This window comes from Triticum urartu, chromosome 5A (assembly GCF_056163025.1).
Source record: "Triticum urartu cultivar PI428250 chromosome 5A, HENAU_Tu73, whole genome shotgun sequence".
Classification (NCBI taxonomy): Eukaryota; Viridiplantae; Streptophyta; class Magnoliopsida; order Poales; family Poaceae; genus Triticum; species Triticum urartu.
The window spans coordinates 419186559-419196731 of NC_141877.1; the positions used below are offsets into that span (position 1 = coordinate 419186559).

Below are 10173 nucleotides of genomic sequence, written 5' to 3' on the forward strand. Positions count from 1 at the left end.
ACGGCGAACAGCGCCGGCGAGCCGGAAGAGTGGGAGGAGGAGCGGGAGGAAGACGAGGAAGAACCGAACCTCTTGGGCGCCCATGGCCCGGTGCTCCGGCGGGGGGTGTGGGCAGGACGGCCGCCGCGGCAGGGTATGCCAGCGGCGGGTCATTGCCGCCCTCAAGGTACACCAACACATCGTGGAGTGTGCGGCCGGGGACGCCCCACCAGACACAGCGCCCGTCGCTGTTCTTGATGCGCCCACCACCGGCGCCCCGTTCGTGGACGCCAGCCGCTGCGCCTGTCGGCGCTGGAAGTACTCCACCCACGACGCGTGGTTGTCGGCGGCGTACTTTCGTCAGGGACGAACGCACATGGTCGACCTTGGCGGCAAAGATGCCGGGGCGTGCGTCGACGTTGGACACCGGGGGGATGGGGACGCCCCTGTTGCTGAGCCTCCACCCCGTCGGCCCGGAGCGCATGTCCGGCGGCGCCGGGATGTTCGCCTCGAACAGGAGGTACGCCTCCCACTCCTGGAGCGAGCGGCGGCCGAAGCCGTTGGCCGCCGCAGCATCGCCGGGGAAACGTTCAGTATCTGGTGAACGGCCGGGTGCTGCGTATGGTGGCATCCACATTCATGATGATAAACTAAATCAAATTCGTAGTGAAGTTAGTGCTGAATTGCGCGTATGTATATTCAGGTTTAGTATGTGTTACAGTTGTCAAGTCATTCATGATGATGAACTGAATCAAATTCGTAGTGAAGTTAGTGCTTAATCGCATGTGTGTATATTCAGGTTCAGTACGTGTTATAGTTGTGAAGTCATGTGTAAGCTCGTGAGCAGTTTGATTTAGTAAGACAGGAAAATTACTTGAAAGAAATAGGTACAGCCACTGTGATAAATATCAGTAGCATTCACTATATATGTATGTAGAACATACCATAGTGATGATTTTGTATTGCTCGGGACAAGATTTGCATGCACCGATCATCGATTCAGTCTTTAAGGGTTACAGGAAAATGACATATTTCAGCCAGTAATAGTGCAATCATATATTTGGAGAAAGAAAGCGCGTTAACCACTTAGTATTAGAGTAAGATGCTACATGTAGAAGTACCATCTAAAAAGGACAGCAGTTAGCTCGTCAGTTTGCTAGTGGCAAAATTTCAGAGATGACTTCATTTTTCCAAAAAAATTGCTACACATTTGGATGACCTAATGATTTTATTTCTTTGCATTAGCTCATTCAGGTTGCGGGGTCTGAGATATTACGCATTCAGGTTGCAGAATCTGAAACAGATTGGTGAGTTTTCTTCTCACACATCAGAATCTATCTTAAATACACATGATCCTCTTCTCTCATTGGTTCGGATCAAATGTGGAGATCATTTTTTTGCTGTGACTATATATTATTTTCACCTTGGTGACAGCCAGATACATGCTATTTGCTTGCTTATGTCGATTTCTTGCCTTCCTATATATTGATAGATGCATGTCTTGGATGAGAGAAATATGATTGTCCCTATTTTTTGTGTCTTTCCTTATCATCCTTTTCGTAAAGATCCAAAATGTGTGTATAATCAGTAGACCAGATAGTGCATTCACTGAAAGTTATGAATGCATTTGTTTTCTTACTCGTCCTTGGGCCTTAAGATTGCAGCTCAAATTTCACATGGGGCTGTAACACAGAAGATCCATGTTTTCTGTTACCTAAGAAATCTTTTCACCTAAATGTACTTATGGATCTCAACTGTGACTTGTGAAAATGTAATTTGAGAAAGAACTACTTGACAATCGTGCTTGATAGAAGGTAGGATAGACAAACTCCCAGTTGTTCTACTGGAATACATATTTTCATTTTTATTTCAGAGTGATGCATAGTTTACCATAAGATATTCCAGGTTTTGGACTTAGAATTGTTGTTGCATTTGAGTTTTTTTGCCAGATCTGCTTTCTCTCTTCCGGCCATCTCTTATGCACAGAATAACTAACACTATATATTCTTACATAGATTTGTTCATCACACCAAACAAGCAACTGAGACGGCAAGGCGTTTGGATGAAGCTCTCTGCTTGATATGGTTAACTGGATGGTTTAGTGATCTGCTGTGGAGGGCTTGCACCCGCCGCCTCTTCTTCCTCTCTCTGCTTCCTTGCCCACCCCTCGTGGCACACACGAGCGGCGGCGGCAGCGGATCTGCGAGAAACATGGGAAGGCAGGACGTGGGACGGAGCAGATTGGCGGCGGGAAGCTCCGGAAGGAGCACGAGGCAGAGCAGATTCGTGCGACATCACGTCGTGGAAGGAGGCGGGACGACTCGCCTCCTCGCCATAATCGCAGCTCCCGTCCGTCCTCTCCACGTCTCCGTCGGTTCCCCCAATTTTGAGGTACGATGTCCTCTCCGGTCCCACTGTTTTCGCCGTTTCGTATGATGATTCCCGCAGATCTGTGGGTTTCTCATGTGTGCATTTTCCCTTGATTCTTGCAGCCACCAAGGCCATGGACCGGGACCTGTGTGTTCATTTGAAGGTGAGCTCCCGGGTCTAATCCTGATAACCCTTTGCAGTGGATCTTGCAGTGAATGGCTTATCGTCAGAAGGATTAGTTGTTCTCCCATGTGGTGTGCATTTAACTGTTGTAGTCTTAACTTTACTGCATTAGTTCTTGTATAGGTTTTGGGCAATAAGCTTTAGCGTAGTACTTAAAGATTTGTTGGAAGAAAAAACTAACCTATTTGGCTGCAGCCATGAATTCACATAATCCTATTGTTTGCTATGTAATGAACTAGCTGGTGCTTGATAGGTTCAATTCTTTGAATGTACTACTTGGTACTGTTTTTTTCAGTGATTAATGCACCTAAGCAGGATGTTGTATCTTATATAAATAGTATCCTGTAGATTTTGGAAAATTTAAACATCTAAAGTTGAAAATAATTCAGCTTCTGTGGTAGTGGCAGTGTGTATCGGTTTTTCTGGGTGGAAATCTTTGTCCTGGCGTGTACAAATATAGATACTCCTATTTATTTGTATTGAGCTTAGTTGCATTTATAGTGCTGGAGCTTCTTTTATTTGCATCAGTGGTGAATCCATTGTGTTTCCTGCAGGTATTGTTTCCTTTTACTCAAGTGCCTTCATACAAGATACTAAGTATTTTTCAGTTTTACCTCATTCCTTCTTATTAAACCACAACAGTACTATGAACTTGCATGTACCAGTGCTTCATATTGTTGTCTTTTGAATCTGACAAAATAACATCACGTAGTACAGACAAGAAAGTGAAAGGGGCGCTTACCTACTTGGCACTGCCGAGCTTCCGCCAGCAATGGAGGTGATTGTCTGCTCTCGGTTTCGTGGCGCCAATGGAGGTGATTGTCTCAGCGACCTTCTTGTTGTTCCTCTTCCTTCTGACATAATGTGACCCGTTCTTGTAGGTGGGTGTGAAGTGAGCACACAATTGTTCAATGTTGCTGGATAGGTTCTTCCTGGTCGTCTTCTTTTGTTGAGGCCTGACGTTACAATCGCGTTAAGGTATGTCTCCTGACGCGAACATCTATGGATGTGGTTTCTTGTTCCTGTTCGTTTGGTTGGTTTATTGTGTGCATGAGGTAGCGCCCATCAGGTGCTCGTGCTTATGTCATAAGAGCAATGAGTCATAGTTCAGGGAAACCCATCTGGATGTTTCATAGATATTCAGCCAAAGATCAACTAATATAAGTTCATAAATCAGAGGCAAAGAAATGCTTATCACTCATTTGTCGAACAGATACTAACAGAACAATGGTAAGGTGAATGAATAATAACCTTGGAGGTGAATAATAACAAGAAAGAAAAACGTGAAGGGTGAATAAATGAAGGTGTTTGTATGCAAATTTCACTGTCCATGTGCTTCCTTGGTGTGCCTTTGTCACATTGGCAGTACCAAGTCACTTCAAAGCACCGTGACGTGGCAAAGAACTTAATCAGGATTTATGCCAAACCACATGCTAGGGAACAATGATCAATTTGATTTGATTAATAAATTTAGTTACCCAAGATCATATTTACTCTGTTAGTAATATAATAGATTCCAGATTCCGGTTATGCAGGCCTTCCCTTCCATTCCATTTGGAATCTGCTCTCTCTCCCTCTCCACATCCCACTCCCACTACCAAACATGCATCAGAAAACACATAAAGAATAATGAAGTAGTTGTATTCAGTGTAGTTCTGAACTTATGATCCTTCATAGGAAAAACGAAAACGGCTTCAGGTTTTAATCGCTCCAAATTCAGGGTTTAACTGCTGCAAATTCTTAGGTAAATGTCGGTTTTTAGCACACTTTTTCAGTTTTTTAACTTCTGCAAAATATAATATTAACTGTTACAGAACCAATTTGGAACTTCCTATTTCAATGCATAACTTCTGAGACTAACCGGGACACAAAAAATGTGGATTGAAGAGAAGGGGGGCCAAATCGTCGCCCTCTTGGTTCGATCTGAACGGCGGGTGCGCCGTATCTCCTAGGCTTTCGCGTCCGTGCGCTTATATCCCTGTTCCCGCCAGTCGCAAGGAAGACAGCGAGCTCTCCCCCGCCCTCCTCCACTAGAGACAGCTCACCGGCAGAGGAGGCGAGCGTCTTTGTTTGTTCAGTATTGTGTTGAGTCCCCAAGGGAACATGGTGCTGTGTAAACAATATTGGGAAGCACATGGCTGTTGAGATTTAGGATTTGTTGGTTTCAGTTTGTTTCAAGTTTTACTCCTGAATACTTTGAGATTAGTTTGTCTGCTGAGAACAATATAGGGTTAGTATAAAGTATGGAGATACATGGAGCCAATGGTGAAATGTGCAAAGCATTTTTCACAGGTAATTTCCCTCGGAAATCTTGCTTGCCGGCCTCGTCTTTTTCCTTCAGGTTGGTCGTTTGTCGTCTAAGTGGCAAGGTGAGCTAATTACTTTGTTCAATCTAGGGTCAAGATTCATCTCCCCTTCACCATTATTCACTTTCTATGCAATTATTCCATTGATCCATAAGTTTGGCATCCTCTGTTTGAGCATTTAGCTTGATTTTGCTGCCAATTACAAATTGTTTGCATCTGAACAGGCCCATTTCACCAAGGAAATTCCCTTGCTATGCTAAAGTAAACCTGTTATCAATTGCATTTTTTAACAAAACTTATCATTACTTACTATACTTAGTTTCTACTGATTTTCACTGAGAAATATTGGAGGCTAGGTAGTTGAATTCAAAATCGGTCCTATAAGCCCTATGTAGTTCCCATTCACTTTATAAAGGTAGGCGAAGCACGCACGAACCAATAGCAACTACATGATGCAGCCGCTCAACGCCCAATCCAATTTTTCTGCATCACAAACCTTTAAAAAGACACTTCATCGTTTAATCCGCATTTTTTGGTACTTGGTACATCCGGAAAATGATTGACTCCGGACTTCTTAAGAAGGCTATAGGAAGAGGGTTTAGAGATCCTTCTTCGCAAAACCGAGAAATTTCAGGGAGATTGTTTTAAAGGCACCTAGCTATTTCAATACTCTCTCTAATAGTCGGTTCGGTGTCCTATTGCTCAGTCAATTTTGTGAACCCGCAGAAAAGCAGTACTTGTTTATCGAAACAGAATAATGTTATGATCATCCAGAAGTTCCTTTGGAGTTTCCATGATCAATTTAACTTATAAACCTTTTTTGTTATGTACTATTCATGTTTTTTTGGAAAACAGAATAATATTATGAGTATCCAAAAGTTCCTTTGGAGTTTCATGATCAAATGAACTTAAAACTTCTTTCATTATGCACACATGTTTTTTTGGTCAGTACATATAAGATCTTGCCAAATAATTTTCCGAAATTTTCACCAAGCAACTGTTTTTTTTCTTCAGGATTGTGGGAAATAGGAGCTCAGCTGCTAGGCCATTCTATTGGTGTACCAATTCTGGATTATTCATTATGTTCTCTTTATTTCTAATGATAAACGTCCTTCCAGTATGACAATCTTAAATTTCGCCATTCTATTGGTGATTTTTTGGTATTTCATTGCAGGAGACATCAAATGTAGAGTCGTCATATCTAACTTTTACTTTGACATGGCTGGGTGTTCGTCTTCTACATATCTGGTTTATGCTCTATTGTCTACTTACCAACAAGAAGATAAGTTGAATGCTTCACCTTGGCAAAGTGCAGCTGTCAACGTTTTGGTTCTTCTGGATCTTAATTTGTTAAATGGTTCTGTTGTGATATACTATACTTATTCAGACAGGGGGCACTAATTTATCTTCCAGCAGGTTAATAAAAAATTATTTAGAAGGTCTCTTATCTGATTTCCAAATTAGATCCTTGCAACTAAACTGTTTAATTTGCTTGTCATCTCTTTGTTTACCGCATCAAACCTTGAAGTCATCTTATTCTTATGGCGTTTCTAGGCCATGTTGTACTTCTGACCTATTGCATTACACATGATTCGGTGGTTGATCTTAGTTGACCATGAAAAACTGTAGAGCATGCACAGTATTTTCTAACCAGGAACTTTTCCCAACTTGAGTATTGAAACTTGAACTAAGATTTTGTTCATAAATTGGAAATAAGCAGGAATTAACCAATCTTGTTTGTAATTACCACTGTATAAAATAATGTAAAAATCTACATGCAGTCTAACACAATTGCCTGTAAGCAATGGAGCCAAATAAATTCATTTTCCCAGCACCAAGATGCTCATGTCAGCTTCTAAGCTTGATCTATTTTATGTATGTGCACTGCGTGTAACGGGGTTTTGTTGTTGTATCATCTGTGCTGCCTGTCTTCTCACTAAACTAAATCTATTGTCAGACAGACACGTTAACAAATACGACAGCAAGATTAGTGCGCACAAGCCCGCCTCAAGAGGCGCCACCGGGTGGCGCCCCAACCACTAGTTTGTACAAAGGATGGAAGGTTCTGACCCTATCGGATGTAAGTGTATCTACAAATCCTGATGTGTCGTTTTTTCATTTAAAAATTACTGTATGTTGGTAGTTGGACTGACAAAACCTGTGTGACCTTGTATTGCAGAGCCAGATGAAGTTCATGACCAAGTCGTTTGTCTATGAAACTGGTAACCAAGCAGGAGAACATGGCGGTCCTGTCGTACTGTATGATGGACGAAGCAGTAGAGGAGTCGAGCATCGTGCTAGCTGGACTAATCATTCCATTGCACGGGGATGGTAAGCAAAAAGTTGTTTTTTGCTTTCCTGTAATATTTATCTAGGGATCTATGCAAAGACCGATGACCGTATCGAGTTTGTTGATGAAGTTTGGCTCATAGCCTAACTGAGTCGGCATGCGTATGAATCAGTGTCGAGCTGAAAATGAAATAGAGGTTCAGATTGTGTTGCTCTTTTATTTCGAGAAGAATAAAAATGGTATCCCGGGTGCCTTGACGACATCTCGTGTAAATAGTGCCAGGGAACGATTGTGGAGTTGACAGACAGACAAACGTGAATAAATGGCATCATCGATTAAATTAGAAGCATACGCACGCTTTGCCGCGCCGTTTTCTTCTTTATTTTTGTGTATGAAGCATCTTTTCCTATGATTGTTATATTATATGTATTGTTCTTATAAATTATTATGTCAATAGCATGAAAAATATAATGAGAATTTTGTTATCTAAAGAGAAATCATATTGGCTTGCTACCATTATCATTTTCATATTCGTATATTATTATGGGTGAGCTAATCTCTGGAACCATTCTAAGAAATTGAAAAGCAACGCAGGTCCTTACCATCGTCCTCACCGCACCACAAGAACATCAACGACACAACCAAATCGAATAACCCCGCCCCCAAACAAAATAGTGCCACCAAAACTGACCACAAAAGGAACTGCGACACACACAAATGACCCGATCAACCACACGAACCACACTCACATCGACCAAGCACTCAAGCAAGCATTCCCCGTCGCTCGAAATCAAAAACCACTCCCCCCTCCCACACAAAATCATACCCCCTAATCCCCCACAACCATACCCTATCACACAATTAAACAGACCAATTAGAAAACCATGAAATAAAAACAAAGAAAAGGAAATCCAAACCTTTAGACGGAGCACACGAAGGCGAGCAGACCGACGCAGGCTATCAGCTGAAAGCCGCGCCGAACCCACCCATCCACCGGGCAGACCGGAGGAGACCAATGCAGAAGACGGGGACCACGGGGGCAAGCAGAGCCGCCTCCCAAGATGCCCCCAACTTAACCTGCTACTCCCTCTCTCTTGGTTTACAGGGCATGCACGTACCCTTAGGTCATCAATTTAACCAATCTAATACAAGTCGTATATTACAAAAAAATATACCAATATAAACTTCAGATGTTTTATTTTTAAACGGTATAATTTTTGTGTTATATAGTTTATATTAGAGTGATAAAATTGACAACTTAGGTATAGGCGCAGGACTTGTAAACTGAAACGGAGGGAGTATGTATTACAGAACATAAGTAAATGCTCACGGTGATGCACACCTTTAGATGCAAAATTATGTGATTTAAGACATTGTGGATTGACTATTAGATTACCTTCATTGACATCGTGGCTGAAGGCTTAAAAGTTCATCCATGTCTTTGGTTTAGATTAGGTCTACCAACATCAGAAATGCTTTCTAAATTCTACACTCAAGTGAAACATTCGAATATTCGAAGGGCGAATAATACTGAAGACATTCGAAGGGTGAATAATACTGAAGACACTCAATTGAAGGAACAGCATTTTTGCTTCACTAAACAACATTCATAAGAAATCATTCTAAGCAATTCTTCCTCCAACGATACTCCACACAGCGTTTTTATTTTGCAAATATGATTCAGATCCTAAAAAGAAAAATCACAAGAAAAACATACAGTAGCTGATAAGTAGGAAGAACTATAAGTACCTCTTTCCCCAACCCGCTCACAAGCACAGTACAAATCAAATACATTGGCTGACATGCATGGGTGCTGAGAAGTGAAAAAAGAAAGTACATCTAAATCTAGTGCACTCAATTTGAGTTGACAAAAATCGCTCATCTCCTTCTGATTGTGAGGGAGTGGCTGATTGTGGTGGCTGGTTGTAGATCGTCAGTGGTCTGGCGGGAGGTGCGATCGATCGGCAAGGGCTACAAGACGAAAGGAGCAGGGGTATGGTAAATAGGAAATCTAGAGGGAAGTCCTCCCGGACAACGATGTACACGGAGGTAGCGACACTGCACGGCCTGAGTAGCCGGCGTCTCCATTGCCTGAGCATGCAGCTCCGGAGGGTGGAAGAGTGAGGCGCTGCTGCTGGGCCGGCAAGAGAAGAAGGCGCTGACATGGTGAGCATGGAGCTAGGGGAAACCAGAAGGCTAGGGGTGGGGGGCAGCGCCTTGGAAGCAGAGCGGGCTGACGACATGCAAGATCCAACTCGACAACCGGACTGCCACCAGCGTCGGCGTGCGGTGCCAAACCCTCTAACAACCGGAAACATGGGGAACAACTCAGGGGAACCTTTGACCCCCTCCGCGGCCGCCTATACCCCAAATACCACCTAATTGTGCAAGGTCGCACAACTCCGGTCATGAACGATTGAGCCACGCTACTTTTACCGAGCCGAACACTAAAAAAATTTCGTGCCGCAGAGAACCAACAGGGAAAAGAAGCAAACTTGGAACTTGCAGCTTCTCACGTCGTAGCATTTTTTGGGAGCTTAGTAATGTTGGAACACAAACACGAGGCTACACACGCGAGCTCAGTAGAGAGGAACGAAGGAGGGAGGAAGACGAACACAGGAATTTTCGAGGCCCAACTGCTTGCCTCTTTTCTTGCTTTCTTCTCTCCTTATTCTCCTCGGGAGCCAAGCTCACCGTTACATGCATAACAAGCCCACCTAGCGCAGCTCGATCTGATCGTGCCATCCCACAATCCGAGTCTGGCGGGTGACCAAAACAACCATCAGGAAAAGATGCCTCGACATGAACTCGCACGTGTCTCAGGCTCTACATGCAAACAGACCTCAGCATGCATGACTCCACTTGAGCACTATGACCCAACATGCACACGTCCATCCCCATGCGCAGCTAGCCCACTAGTACTTTGCTAACTTACTTCCATGCTAAACGTAACACCATGTGCATGATTCGACTAAACAAACCACTCACTAAACCTACAACAAAATTAGAACTAACATTCACCTCCCTAATCTTGTTACTCAACTT

General features: G+C 43.1%; 1 long non-coding RNA gene across 2 annotated transcripts; it reads left to right on the forward strand.

Moving 5' to 3' along the window:
- The first annotated feature begins 1955 nt into the window (after window positions 1–1955).
- LOC125509372 (uncharacterized) lies at window positions 1956–7388 on the forward strand. Of its 2 annotated transcripts, XR_007284070.2 has the most exons (8): window positions 1960–2370; window positions 2472–2512; window positions 3250–3347; window positions 3414–3510; window positions 4825–4901; window positions 5853–5896; window positions 6013–6918; window positions 7018–7388. It is a non-coding gene; the product is annotated as an uncharacterized LOC125509372 (long non-coding RNA). The 2 variants fall into 2 exon arrangements; XR_007284069.2 differs by having other exon boundaries at window positions 1956–2370; window positions 5853–6918.
- Window positions 7389–10173: the final 2785 nt, after the last annotated feature.